Source organism: Cetorhinus maximus, chromosome 6 (assembly GCF_964194155.1).
Source record: "Cetorhinus maximus chromosome 6, sCetMax3.hap1.1, whole genome shotgun sequence".
In the NCBI taxonomy this organism is placed as follows: Eukaryota; Metazoa; Chordata; class Chondrichthyes; order Lamniformes; family Cetorhinidae; genus Cetorhinus; species Cetorhinus maximus.
In genome coordinates, this window is record NC_135884.1 from 106,508,496 (window position 1) to 106,522,439 (window position 13,944).

Consider the following 13,944-nt stretch of genomic DNA (forward strand, 5'->3'; position numbering starts at 1 on the left):
GTTTGAGGGAAAATTTTTTGAGAAACACTAACACAGTTTAGTCACAATGTTTTAACATATGAATTTTCTGAATCTCTGAGTTCCGTTTCACAAAATCCAATGGCAGCACTTGCTAGATGAATTATACTGCTAGACCGCCCACGATGAAACGAGTGGTACCATTTCTGTCTCTGGATCAGAAGGTGCAGGGCTGGAACCTCACTCCAGGCAGCCCCAGCAAGTGGAAACCAGAGCTCCAGCTCTGAAGTCCAGATTGCCATCCAGCGGATGCAGTTCCGAAGAAGAGTCATATTGAACTTGAAACGTTAATTCTGATGGGGGATAGGGGTGGCAGGGTTGTGGAGATGGGGAGAACAGGGAGGAAGATTGAAGCCTGTAGCCAGGGCCGTTTGGGGAGGCCAGGGTCAGGGAGCAGAGAACAGAGTCTGGAACGGAGATCAGTGTAGAGAAAGGCAGATGGGGCGAGGAAGGCAGAATGGAATCCAGAGCTGGAAATGATCAGGGCGCCTTGAGCAGAGGGCAGTTCAGGTTATGGAACCAGGCAACATTGGGGAGGCTGATGTCGAGTGGTGATCAGAGGCCAGAGACCTCAGAGGAAATTGGAAGTGTTTGTTGCAGGGTTGGGGAGGGTTCCAATTACAGGGGTTTGTTGAAGCAGGCATAATGTGTTGAGCAGGCTGGTCCACAGGGACTTACTCCTGAATCCAGCAGTCCTCACCTTGCTTATCCTTTATCCATCCTCCTGCAAAATTGTTGGTCGCCTGTGCACTGCTGTTCCACTTCTCTGGTAGGGGTTGGAATTCAGATTTATAACATTTCAATGCCTGACGCGACCTAAACCCACCCACTTTTGGATGTTAAAATTCTGACCCTCCCCCCCGCCCCCCGCCCCACTCCCCCCCGCCCCACTCCCCCCACCGTTAATTCAGCAATTCAATTTGGAAAAAAAAATGCACATTTTCACCAAATACTCACTTGACTTTTAATGTGGTTGTGAAACAACTGGATTTGATGTGCAAAGCATTTGAGAAGAATTTGATGCTTACAGCAGAATTTTGTTTGAAAAATTTAAGTTTGAATTAGATATTCAATATATTTAGAGTGAATGGGACATGATTTAATACACTGGAATTCTGTGCATAAATTTGAATCATCCTTCAATTGGGTGTGCATCTATCTGTAGTTAATAAAACAGCTGTAGTTGATCTAATTGTTTACTGAGGGTTTTTCTCAGCACCTTCAAAGATTTTATTCATTAGAATTGTACGTTCAATTAGAACCACAGCAGTGAGCATTGCATAGATTTGTTCTTACAGTATTTGAAAGTATTTGGAATTTACATTTCTTCCTCATTTTTTAGTCAACCTTGATCCATTCCCTTTACTAAAAGTCCTGACTGGCTCAATCTTACACCTTGATTGACTCAATGTTATTTGAAATGTGCAAGCGATGAAAACTTTAGTGTCCCCTCATTTGTTGAAAATCAGTAAAAACAGATATTTTCTCAAATGAAATTGAGCAATTTTTGTATTATTTATAGCACATAATCTAAAACGTATACTATCCCAATTCCAGCTTAAATAGTGGTATGTGTAAGATTTTTGATACAATGCTTTTGTCTATACATATTACAATTGTACTTCTGTAAGTCAACTAATTGTGCAATTTGCATTTGATGCTTTACAATTTGTTGTCTTCTGTTCAAATCCTAGGACTATACGCCATTGCATATAGCAGCCCTTCATGGCCACCGACACATCATTCAGCTGCTGATCAACACATACAGTAAGTGACTGGCAACTCTTTTAATACCCTTGTTTCTTTATGAAACACTTTCCTCCCAGACCAGTGAGGTCTGCCATTTCCATAATCTCAATTTAACACATATTTGAAGTGCTAAACAGGGACTGTCTAGGCTTGAAAGTGGTAAAGTATAACAAAATTGCATTGACAGAAAAACAAAACATCTCTGCTGCCCTTATTAGCAGAGATGCTTAAAATGAAAGTGAGCGAGACCAAGGATTTGACGTGGAAGCAGGGGATAAATTGAAAACCAGTTAAAACTAGCTGAGAAACATCAACATGGCAAGCTAACAAAGACAGGGACCCCAAGGGGGAAGAAAGGGACAGAAAGAGCAAGCAGTTTGAGCATCATCAGATAATTGCTTATACTACAGCTAAATATTTGTGATTGAATGTTTTCCTAATTTGTTTCACAAATTTTAGTGGTGCACTTTAGATTGGCTGAGATAGGCTAATACAGCATAGATGACTGTTCATTAAGATGTTGATTTGCCCAGTCTCTTGAAGCATGGCAGCTTTTTCGAGGATGTAGCCTTCTCTTTAAGCAGAACTAATTTTTCCTTAATTAGCCAGACCTTGCTATTGTTATTTACAGCTCTGCTGTGCATCAGACTAAAAGTTTTCTTCTGCCAAGTTTTCAATGCCCTGAAAGTTCAAGAGGGAGCAGGCAGTAAAGGTCATGCAGAATAAACCACAGTAGGCTAGTTGTATAAATGAAATGGCCACTATAAAAACACAGGTTCAAGGTCAACTGGAAGTCAGGAGTCTCACAGATGGTAAAGTGAAAAAAAGTGAAAGGGGAAAATAACAATCGTTGTCTTGTCACATAAAAATTCTGTGAAATATCTGGTGTGAACACCCATCGGCTTCCACCAATTTTGTACAGAGTCTGTTTGCCTTTGGGCGGAGATTACTAGGTCTTTCCTTATGCATCCTCCCATTGAGGTTGCAGTAGCCCCCATGGGAGGAGAAACCACCCAGATTTTTTCTGCTGTTAGTGTTTTATTTACGTCATTGACACTGCAGAGAAACCTGAAACTGATGTTACTGCCACAAGTTTTTAAGGAAAATAAGACTGAACTTTAACCTCTAAAATATAATCAGCATCAACCGCTTTTTCAGCGCCACTGGGCTCAGCTAGTGCTGGCAAAATTTCAGGAAACAAATTTGCACATCTTTTTTTACAAAGCAGGCGTCAAAGTGATCTTTATCTGCATTTTACATTCAGCATATTTCCCCAGGGACCGTCACAAAGCCTGTTCACAAATTGTGTTACTGCTGTTAGTTGTAATAATGATTGTGAAATCCATGATAATAAAATACAAGACATGTAGCTGTGTTTTATTTTTTAGAAAAGAGGAATATTGAGGGATAAAAAGACAGAAATAGAACTGCCCTGGCCAAAAATCAGTCAGCTGAAATTGGAACAATCTGGCATGTGGGCACATATTTGCAAGGTTTCCATTTCTGTGGTTCCATGATTGCCTGTTACTTTGGTCCACCCATACTAGGAACCAATCTGAATTCTTCAGCATTTACATCGCAACAGATAGCAGTAACTTCATATCCACTCACATAAGTGTAAAAGAAGAATTGTGTGATGCCATGTGAGAACACCTTTACAGCAGATGTAATGAAATTCACACTCCAATTTACTCTGTATCATGGTGAACATATATAAACAGTGTATAGTATATAGAATGCATATTAGTATGTAGCTACTACTCGGTAGTATTATCCAAAATTTTGAATGTATTTTTCTGTAGCACAGATGAAAATATCACATTGGAGTTCAATTATTCCTCTATGTTGAAATAATAATAGAAAATGGAATCTTATTTGAGCAACTTTTACTTAATATAATCTGATATCTTGATGTCCAAACATTTATCTGATCTGCTGTTCATATTACATATTCAGCCATGGGTCCTACTGCTTATTGATCCGCCAGCCATTTCTTCAATGAATTGGTAAGTGTTAACAATTACAGAAGTTCTGCAAATGTTATACATTGTTTTTATTTGTCTACCAGGCATCCTAAAGGAAAGACCTGAGAAATTCAATGTTTCTAAAATTAAAAATACAAAACATAATCATCGGTAAAGCTATGGTTGCAGCTTCAGTTTTATGTGACATGCAGAAACACTGACCATGGAATAAGTCTAGGAATTGGCATCAGTAATGGAGATGGAACATCACTGTTCTTTCAAGTGTGTGAAAGGCCATGGTTAATGAGAACTACTGATGAGCAAACAAACAATTGAAGCACATCACATTTTTCTCATACATTATATGCAAGACATAAAATAATCCTGAGTTACAAAACATTTCTGCCTTGCCCTCTCTTCATGCCATGTGATGGTATTCCACTGCATGTATTTACAATAGCAGTAGAGCTACAGATAATCCAGAGCCAAATGATGAACTGTAGTGGAAGCTACAGATGTTCCAATCTTAAAGTACAAAATTTAGTGGCAGCAACAAAAGGAATGAAAATGAACAGCAAAAATGGAAAACTGAGTATTTTAATAAAGGGTAATAGATGACTGGCAGTGAGTTACAGTCTACTAATTGAATTGAGTGGCTCAATGATAGATTGTGAGATTGAATTGCTGCCTTAAAATCACTGCTGTTCTTTATGTTTAATATTCGCTTTTTCTTTCTTATCTACAATTTTCTTCCTTTCTTGAAAGGTGCCCAGCAGTATTAATTTTCAACTCATCTGATGGCTTAATTGTGACATCACTATCCAGTGTATTGTGATATGTACTATACAGTGCAATGTTGAGCCATTGGGCCTAGGAAGTGTTCAGGTTCAGCCCTAATTCGTGTTGAATTACCAATTGTAGACAGGCTGGCAGTGGGGCCTGAAAGAGTCCTTGGCTCGGGAGGAAAAACGTAATCAACCAATATGCCCTCCACTGACCTCAGTTCAGCGATTGCTACTGAAATATATGCTGACGTGCTTCATGAGGAGAAGGTTGGGCTTGGTTGTGATGCCCCTATAGTTGAATAGTCTTCCCACCCTCCAGTCTTGACTCATGTTTGAAAAATGCCCATTTGAATGAAACACGACAAAGTTGTTTACACACGTGAAACCATACCCTAGAACAGTAAGGGCATTCAGGATGTAGGGCATAAAAGAGATGGTAACCAGCAAGAGTGTCTGGGCAAGAGCCAAGTCCTGAGTATATTTTTACCCCACAGATAAATAAGGAAATTCAGAGCATAAGTCATGCTGTGTCACTCTTGTGCATCTCTCAGCAGCCAGCTCAAGAATGGCTCTGGAAGCAATTCACCAGATGTCCACTGAATAACACTGTCTCTGAGCCAGCAGTAAATGACAGCAACTGCTGAATGTCAGGCTGTACCACTGTAAAGCAGTGTTCCACTCCATCTGCACTTATCCAAGTGCATTGATTAAACATTATTTTTTCTTCTTTTAATTTTAAATATCAAAGCATTTTACTTTTGTCAACTCTTGATGAAACAAGCCTGAATGACATTAACAGGAAATTATGCGCAGAGGCATTGAATACCTTAACCACCCAAAGACTGAGCCACCAACATAAATCAGTTGGATTTTCTCCACTCACAGGTTAAGCAGTTAAGTCATTATTCAGTACTTAAAATAATCAGCATTTTTCTTCTCCCATTTATGTTACTTTGTAAAAGGCTGTATTCTATATTACGTGCAAAAATTAACTTTATAACCCCATAATAACTGCCACCTGGTATCATTCAAAGAGTCTGCTTTTATCAAAAGTTACATTCACTTTATGCTTTCATCATTCTAGCATGCTGGTGAAAACTTATTTTTTTTAAATTATACTTTTGCAGTTCCACAAGGTAAAAGCTGCTGCAGTCAAATGGAGAACCTCAGGACCTGACAATTCCTCCTAGTAACCTTGAACTATGAAAACAGAAATACAATACTGAAAATGTGGGGTGACATGAGCTGCATAGTAACAGCACCATAGCAAGCTAACTACCACAGCCCAAAACTTTTAAATACATATAATAAGGATTATAATTACATGCATTAATTAAATCAAACAATCCATGATACCCTTTACAAGGCTAGAACAAAATTTCAAGCTTCAGATGTCTGTAGTAATCACTCAAACTTAATTCTCACAGTTTATGACATCATGTAAACCTCTCAATTATGTTGCAGGGTTGTAACACAGCATCAGGTGTCTGTTATTCTAAGCTGTGAGTAGCATATTAAAGCAGGGCAGATCTTGCATTTCTGATACTTGTTTAGTTAAATGAGTTTCCAAATCTTTCGTTCAGTGATCTGGTGCCAACAGTTTCAGTGCCTGGATGTTTGGCATGCAGCTTGAGATTTTTTTTTCACTGTCTGCAAGTGCTCTGTATTAAGGCTAACAAACCAAAATGTACTATGCTTCCTGAGTGATAGGGGGTGGGGAAGATGAATGGTGCAAGGTTGTACTTGGGTTGTGACCACATAAAAGCCATTTCATGACAGGTGGTTATGTGCTATGGAGACCTGCTGTATGCACTTGTGCTTGGCACAGTGAAGACAGCCATCACCAGGGTGACATTGTGTTCAACTATTTGTAAACCAGACACTGGCTTTAAAAAACTTTTTTTTTTTAAAAAAGAATAACTTGTGAAATAAAAAGATTGATCTGAAGAGGCCAAGCTTCAGCATCAATGAACACCAGAGAACATTCTTAAACTGACAAAATAAATCAGTTCAGCACAGATGACGGCTCTCAGGATTTAACACCTCTTGACAAAGAGAGGCATTCTGGTCTCCTTCAAGGAAACATAGATAAAAATTTTGTTCTTCAACTCTAATGAGGCAAGCTCAGATATGAGTCAATAGAGCAATTCATTAACAAATCTAGTGAAATCCCCCAGGCACCAGGCAAGATGGCAGTGAAAGCGGATGTGTTGTGAAAAGCCCTCCTCCGGAATAGATGCCCATATGCTAAGGGTCAGAGAGCCGGACTGCTTTGCTCTGTTTACTATTCACTGAACACATATGGCAGTTAAGGTCACTGTTATCAGACACTTTCTCTGTACACAAAACAAAATTTCCATATGGGCCATGAAAATGGATATGCTGCGCTCCCAAGCAGCTTCCCACGGCTTTCTTATTGTGCGGCAGCAGTTAGAAGTGAAGGGGTGTGAGGGGTTAGCTTGCCAGTCAATTGCACTCATTGCTTTGTGCGTCAGGCCAATTTAGGGCAAATCTGCGTCACTTTTTTCCCCCCTCTTTCAAACCCAAATGCTCATGTCAGTCTATTAGAACGTGATGGAAGTACTGATCACTGCCTCTTCATTTAAAGCCTTTTGAAAATACGATGACCTGCTGAAGAGGATTTTAAGAAGAGGGCCCTTCACCAGACTCTTTCAAATACACATAAATAAAGCCCTTTACTGGCTAAAAATGGCCTCTTAGATTTAGCACTACAGAGCGCTGAAAGCCACAACACGATTGTCATGGATATTACACGATGCTAACAACAACAGACCATGCAGACAAGTGTCGATATTAAACAAAACTAGACTAGACGTTTTGAAAACCTGGGATGCGGAAACTTGACAGCCAAATAAATCGCCTGTTTAACCCTTTAAAAGTAAATGAAGAGGGGAGAAAATTGCATCATGATAGATTTTATGCCTTTGAAAAATTCATGGCATTAGAAATACATCAGTTTGCTAAAGGTCAAGAAAAGTAGAATTTGGGAATTGAGAAGTTGAAGATGGCAGCCTTAAGGAATATATTTTAGTGATTTTTAGAAAGTCTTTTTCAATGACATTAATAGATATAATAGATTGTTTCTGATGAAAAGGTGAGTTTTATTTGTTTGGCTATTAAGACACCCATTTCGTGAATTCCTCTTGGTTTTCTGATAGTCAAAAAATAAGCAAGCCAGACTGCTTCCATTTAATCTTTATGCAGTATTTACAATTTATATTGTCGGCACTTGTAGTAAAATCTGTAATTGAAAGATGCAGAGACACAGTAAGAAGTAAAAGGATTAGTAATGGTACAATAATTGTGACTAAAAGTTTGATCACGCTGCGGGCTATGTTTAAGAAACAAACAGATAGAATTGGTTGGACTAATTTTAACGTCATCTAACAAGCATAGACACATCTGGATGTTTTCCAAAAGGGATTAATGATTTTCTTTTCAGATGATATTCAGGCTTTGCAGAATCTGCAGTTTTAAAAGAAGTTACAGACTAAGATGTCTATACCTAAGCTATTTTCTTTGTTAGTTTATTTTTAAAGAAAATATTTTGCACATTGAATTTCAAACAGCAATCAATATACCATGGCTGTTTGGAATAGTATTTTCTGTTTAAAAATTCATGAGACAAATGTTGAAAACCCTGACAAAAGAAACCATGTCACAGGTTTGAGGAAAAGTTATATTGGTTTTATTATCATGTGCACTTGATTTGAGTACAGCGTCATGACATATTTTGCCAACCACAGGATTGTTATAATTCTAAATACCAATGTTCTGAACCTCTGCCCATGTTTTAACCATGTAGAACTCCATTTAATTAATTTAATTGATTCTAATTGTCTTTCAGGGAAGAGAGCTTGTTTTTTGCCAACTCAACTGGCAGTGAAAGGCTGCCTGCTTCAGCACTCACTGTCACGCAGAGGCACTCATGAAAATGCATGCTATTCCTCTAGGATATTTCAGTAATTGTGCTATTTCCGTAACCGTTTATGTCAGGCAGTTGTTACTGGAAAACCAACACTTTTGACAGTGCAGGTTCATTTAGGGATGAATTTTACGTTCGTTGGGCGGGCGCGCGCTCGACCCGATCGGGCATAAAATCACACGTGATGACGTCGGGCAAGCGTCCCAACATCACCGCACACCCTCGCGATCTTTCGGTGGGTGGCCACACGCGAGAGTTGTCAACACACCGGCCAACAATTAAGGGGCCTATTAAGGCCCTTAAGCAATTAATTAACTTGCATTTTTTTGCTGCTTATTTGACTGTTTGGTTGGCGGATAGGCGAATAGACCAGGCGGCCTTTGCATTTTTTATGAAACCTCATCCACAGGTGGGATGAGGTTTCCAGCTGTAAAAAAAACAGAAAAAAATTTTCAACTTAATTTTAAACATGTCCCTCTTCATGTGACTGTGTCATATGTTGGGGCATGTTTTATTCATCTTTTAAATCCTTATTTTTCATTTAAATATTCTTCAGCTCCCAGAGGCAGCTCTGTGCCTTCAGGGAGCTTTCAGTGTGTGCATGCGCAGACTTCAGCGCTCGTGCTCCTCCTGGCCCTACCCGGCAGCGCTGAGGCTCTCAATGCATGTTTCACGCTGGCTGGCCGTTAATTGGCCAGCCAGAGTGAAACGCGGTCCGAGCCCAATCGCGGGTGGCAGTCCGTTTCGCGGCTGTTCCTGGGCTGCCCGCCCGACAAAGGGAAAATCCTACCCTTAGTTATCATCAGATAATTTCAGTGTCAGCAAATTTTGTGCAATTATCAACTCTGCAAATGATGATTTAAACAAGTCCATAATGCTGCATGATCAATTTTTTTAAGGTCGTGTACATCCTGTAAGGACAGTAAATAAGGCAAAATCTCCAATATGACCCATGGAGGGCCCCCCTCCAGCGACACCCTCCACGCCTGTAGTAAGAGCCTCCCTACCCTCCACAATGAATGCCCCCATCCCTTACCGGGGCCTGCCTGACTGGCCCCTGCAAGCCCAACCAACTTACCTGTACTCCGAGGCCTGTTCCACCTTTGCTGCATCAGGATCTGCTGTACCACCATCAGTGACCACCACTTCCAGTGGCGCCACTGAGACTAAAGACATGCCGGCCATCCGATTGGCCAGTGGTGTTGAAGGTGGGATCTGTGCCCCTTAAAGGTATGGAAACACTGGTGGAAGGCAGTTAACTGTCTGATTGACATTTAATCCTGTAGGGGCTTCCAAAAATGGCCACGCTGGGGTTGCCCCCAGCTTTCTCGCTGGTGAACATTAAATTCCATGGCCATTAGATTCAGCCCATAGTGTGCAACTGAACCATGCAAACCATGAAGTTTCTCGACCTTGATTTGTGCACTGATCTCATCCAGGATGATAGTTGGCTTCAATACCTTGGGCTAGTAAGGGGGAAAAAATCAGACAGGATTCCTGCTTTTAATAGTCATGCAATGAATGATTATAACCTGGTGGAAACCTGGCTGAGGGACAGTTAACAATGCTGGGACTCTTACCTGATGACCTCCTTCTCTATTCCCACAGCCTTCTATTTTAACCTACTCTGCTGAGCAGACAGGAAGGACACCCGACAGATACCAGTGGGCTCCATCTTTAAATATACAGGCCCAGCTCTGATGACATCATGGGGTCTGACTGCTATTTTAACCAGTGACCCAAATGAGAAAGACATCGTGTCTTTTCCTCTTGGTAAGAAGTAGAGTAAGGACCGGAAGAAAACAGGCAAGTTTTGAAATCTTCCTTTCCTTTCCTTGGGGAACCAGTACAGTAGGAATTCTCCTCATCACCCAAGGACAGTTTAGGCTTCCTCTGTTGTGCAGCCCCCTGCCCTCACACCACCATCTGAATACCAGGTTGTATTCCTTTAGGGCAGCTGTCTGGGATCTTACAGAGGAGAGACTCAGGAGTTAAAAGTACCCAGGCCTCATGTTGCCATGATGGTGTGCTACCTATCCACTGTTCCTCCAGTGACTTGTACTGGGAATTACCCATGTGCACATTGGAGGAGGACCAGGTAGTGGAAGTTGGGCCAAATCTGTGGAAGCGATAGGCTGCCAGGAATCAACATCTTCAGCAAATGGGCAGGGTAAGTTGGGGAAAAAAGGAATGCTTAAAGAATTGTATGCATGTATTTTAAGTTTTGCTCCATTCAGGCATAAACATGACTACATTAACTGAAAGGCACTATATTGGTAATAGCCGGGGAGATAACACAGACTTTCTGCTGGCTTTTTCGCCATGGATAACACAAATCAGAAAAGTGGAAAAGAGGTGGCAAAGTGCCACCTTCTCAACAGCCATCTGTCCTAAGAAAACCCAGCAGTGGTTCTGTAATGTTGGTGATTAGTAATTGGGGAAATTGCAGGTTTGAGTATTATTTATTTACTATTTGATAAGCAAATAGTCAAATTATCATGAGCACTGATGATACAAGATTGTCATCAGTGAGAAAAATGTTCCATATTTCAGAACTGGATGCCTGTCAGAGCAGGTGATTTTTTTTTTCTCTGTTAGTGATTTCTCAATTTAAAAAAAACACTTTACGAAGTGTACTCCAACCAAAAATAAATTTATATTGCTGGTTTAGGACTGGGTACAATATGATATGTACACTGTCTAGACTAGAGGATAGATGAGCAATTAATAGATTAGCATTTGCATTGGTGAGAAAGGGATATGGACTGGAAAACGAAACACTTAACAGAAAATTACCCTTATCATGAAAAGGCAGTTGCTTCTCTATATTAAGGATGGTTGAGCAATACCTACAAAATTGCTCACATTAACTGCTCATGGCTCGATTATAGAACAACCCTAAAAGATGAGGCTGAACAGTTGGGCCAAGATTTGCATTGCATTTTACAATCCAGATGCTTTATGCTGTGGCTCAAATTAATGAATCAATTCATTCTCTTCATAAAATCATCAATTTCAAACAAAAACAGAAGACTTCTTTTCAAGGCCAGTGTCTGCTTTCATAATGAAGGTTATATCCGGCACCCTAGATTTACTTCCCCTGCGCTGTCCTATTTCTTAAAGAGACAGTTGTTTTATTAAGCCCAAAAACACCTTCTGTCCTGATCTTACTCCTCTTCTGATGACCAGCTGCTGCTTTCTGCTAGCTAGAAGCAACTGATCAGCAGCATTCAAATGAGGCCTGACAGTTAAAATGTGCTGGGCCCCTGATTCACACTCCTGTGCAGGTTTGCCCTCTTCCACCCACCATCTCACCCTCACCCGCCAACCCCTCCACCACCCCCAGCAGCATGGCTATCCTCTTCCCCCCCCAGTCTTCACCCCAGCTCCCCACTGCAGTTAAAATGAACCTGAGAGTTATATCATAGAATCTTACAGAAAAGAAGGCAGCGACTTGGCCACTTGCACCTGTGCCAGCTCTTTGAAAGAGCTGTTCAATTAAGTCCCACACTCCGGTTTATTCCATTGCAAAATAGTTCTCTTCAAAGGTTTGAGAGAGCAAGAAAATGAAAACTGATGAAGATGATGATAAATCTGTACCTAACCCAATATATAATTTGGACGTAATCATTTGTTGCATATTGCACATTGCTAGATGCACATTCAATGGCCCAGCAATAAGTGCAGTTTGAATTCTCCCATTCTAATTGACAACTGCCATGCAGAATAGAGAACTGTTGATGTCTATATTGATAAAAGCTCAACCAATATCAAGGGATTCAGTTCTCTTTACATGCCAGCAGTTGCCTATACAATCTTTATAAGGGCACCAGTGATATCTTGTCAGTACTGCTTAAACTTCTATTACAGTAAAGCAACTTGGGAAAGTCTTTAAGTTAGTGATATCTGTGAATGATGCTCTTTCTTGTCAATTCTGTTACAAACAGTATTATCATTGGTTTATCTGTCCTCCGTTTTCTCTCTCCAGATATTTTTTACTATAAGTAATTTTTTCCCCTCCATCATCAACTATCTCTACTCTTTCCCCTGCTCTTCTGCAAACATTGGTTAACTCTTTGGTGGGGGTAAGCTTTTACCAACAGAGATGCATCATTATTCTTCATTTGTATGCCCACGTAATGTGCTTTGTCAGCTTGTTGATCTCACTAAAAATCACAGCCAACCAATCCTGCCCTCACTTGACATCCACAAACATGTTCCTCCAGCAGGTTTAGCTGGATAGCAATCAACAGCTGGAACCCTGACCGAATTTTCTCTGCTCTCTCACCAAGACATATTATGGCCAACTGCAGTGGCCCTAGAACTGCCCTGACTGAGATCATCATAGGCCTAAGATCGGAGCTAGAGTCTCCTGGTCTATTTGGCTCAGTTGTTCATTCATTTACTAGCTAAGTTCGATAGTTCTTTTCAGTGGAGTTTAACTATGATGTGCACTCAATGATGCAACAGCTTCAATATTAAAGAAAACAAAACTTGCATTTATATAAGCACCATTCATGGCCACCATTTATCCCAAGGTGCTTTACAGCCAGTAAAGCACTTTTGAGGTGTAATTACTGCTGCAATATAGGAAGCATGGCAGCCAATTTGTGCACAGCAAACTCCCACAAACAGGAATGTGATAATGACCTGATAATCTGTTTTTGTGATGTTGATTGAGGGATAAATATTGGCCCAGGCAATGAGCAGATAGTAACAAGGTTGATCCATTTAAAAATTGGCATATTAAAAAATATGCTTATTTAGTCAAATCTAATCAAATTATCTCAGTGAAAATATTCACAAATTTTGGCAATTATGGTCATTTGCTTAACTGGGTATCCTGTTATTGGTCTATAAGCACATATGTAATATATGAATGTAATATATACAGAGGTGTAGCTTACATCCACTTAAGGAGCCTCACTGAAACCAGGTTTGATATGGATTTTTGCCACTGAGCCACTGCCAGTAAGTCTGGTGACGTATGATATTACAAGTGTGTGAGGAAATTTATTGTTCCTTCACCTTCAATTAATCATCCTTCAGGTTACAGATTCATATCACAGCATGGATAGAATATTTTCCTGAAAGTTTGCAATTCATTGCTTTCTAAACACTTTTCTTTATGAAAGCAACTTCACTAACTAAAGTCATAGAGTCATAGAGGTTTACAGCACAGAAAAAGACCTTTCAGCCCATCGAGTCTGCGCCGATCAAACAAGTACCTAACTACTCTAATCCCATTTTCAACACAAGGCCCATAGACTTGTATGCCATGGCATTGCAAGTGCACATCCAAATACTTCTTAAATGTTATGAGGGTTTCTGCTTCTACCACCCTTTCAGGCAGTGAGTTCCAGATTCCCACTACCCCCTGGGTGAAAAAATTCTTCCTCATTTCCCTCTAAACCTCCTGCCCCTTACCTTAAATCTATGCCTCCTGGTTATTGATCCAGAACTGCACGTAATACTCTAGCTG

At 40.3% G+C, this 13,944-nt stretch overlaps 1 long non-coding RNA gene across 2 annotated transcripts in view; it reads left to right on the forward strand.

The window, feature by feature from the left end:
* Positions 1–6,058, forward strand: part of LOC144682018 (uncharacterized) — a 37,098-nt gene extending 31,040 nt beyond the window's left edge. The window contains exons 4-6 of one of the 2 annotated variants that reach the window (XR_013576905.1): positions 1,713–1,785; positions 3,724–3,773; positions 5,644–6,058. This is a non-coding gene — a long non-coding RNA (uncharacterized LOC144682018). Of the gene's footprint in view, positions 1–1,712; positions 1,786–3,723; positions 4,283–5,643 lie in introns of those variants that run through there. The other variant, XR_013576904.1, reaches the window with a different exon arrangement.
* Positions 6,059–13,944: the final 7,886 nt, after the last annotated feature.